Source organism: Etheostoma spectabile, chromosome 4 (assembly GCF_008692095.1).
Source record: "Etheostoma spectabile isolate EspeVRDwgs_2016 chromosome 4, UIUC_Espe_1.0, whole genome shotgun sequence".
NCBI classification, from domain to species: domain Eukaryota; kingdom Metazoa; phylum Chordata; class Actinopteri; order Perciformes; family Percidae; genus Etheostoma; species Etheostoma spectabile.
Window position 1 is genome coordinate 12914573 of NC_045736.1, and position 1534 is coordinate 12916106.

Genomic DNA, 1534 nt, shown 5'->3' on the forward strand with positions numbered 1-1534 from the left:
ATTTTTTTCAATATTCTATGCTATACTATGACTTTTTCTGATTTTTTCAACATGCTATACTATGACTTTTTTCTGACTTTTTCAACATGCTATACTATGACTTTTTTCTGATTTTTTGACTTACTATACTATTTATTTTTAGGAATTTCTTTGGCGTACTATGAGGACTTTTTTTCAACACATACTGTCTATGATTTTTGACATACTATACTATGACTATTTTCCAATGTACTATAACATGACTTTTTTCGACATACAATACTATGACTTTTTATAACTTTTTATAACTTTTTCAAAATATAATACCAGGACTACCAGGACTAATAACTCAATCTGTTAGAAGACTGGTGCGGAATCTTAGGTTGGAAGTTTGATTCCCATCAGGAGCAATTATTTTTAAGAAAGTGACTTTTTATAATTTTTTTTTTTACATACTGTACTATGATTCTTCATGATTTTTTTCAACAGGCTATACTATTTCTTTTTAGGACTTTTTTTCAACATACTAAGTATGACTTTTATGACCTTTTACTTTTTTCGACACACTAAACTGTGACCTTTTTTTTTTTACATACTATACTATGACTGTTCTTTGACTGACTTAAGACACTATTCTCTGACTTTTTCATGACTATTTTTTGACATACAATACAATAACCTTTATATACAGTAGCTCAGTATATTAGAACACTGGTTGGGGAATCTTAGGTTGGAAGTTTGATTCCTGTCGGAGCAAGTTACTTTTTTTGACTATGACTTCTTCATGATTTTTTTCAACATTCTATGCTATGACTTTTTTAACATACTATACTATTTTTTTATGACTACTAAAGTACTATGTTCCCGAAAAGTATACTATAAGTTTTTTTACTGACTTTTTTTTTCTTCACATACTACATTACGACTTTTTTGACTGACTGTTTTACAGCATACTATACAATGACTAATTGTCGACTTACTATATTATGACAATTTTTATAACTTTTTCGACATACAATACCATGACTTGTTTTATAGCTCAGTCTGTTAGAAAGACTGGTTAGGGAATCTTAGGTTGGAATTTTGATTCCAGTCGGAAGCAATTAATTTTCAAGGAATGTGACTTTTTTAGACATACTATACAATGACTTCATGATTTTTTTCAACATACAATACTATTACTTTTCTTGACATGCTACAGTATACTAAGACTTTCTCAAACATACTAGCTATGATTTTTTTGGACATACTATGCTATAACCTTTTTATGACGTTTTTTTTCATAGCTTAGTTTGTAGAATTCTGGTTGTCCATCAGGAGCAATTAATTTTTCAACACATTATACTATGACTTTTTTCGACATATTAAACTACAACATTATGACTTTGGACATACTATTTTATATTTTGACTATTGTGCTATAAATATTTTCAACATACTATAACTGTTTGATATACCATACTATGACCTGTTTATATGTCATTCTGTTAGAAGACTGTTGACTTTTTCCCCCACATACTATGCTATGATTTAACACTAGATTATTACTTTTATG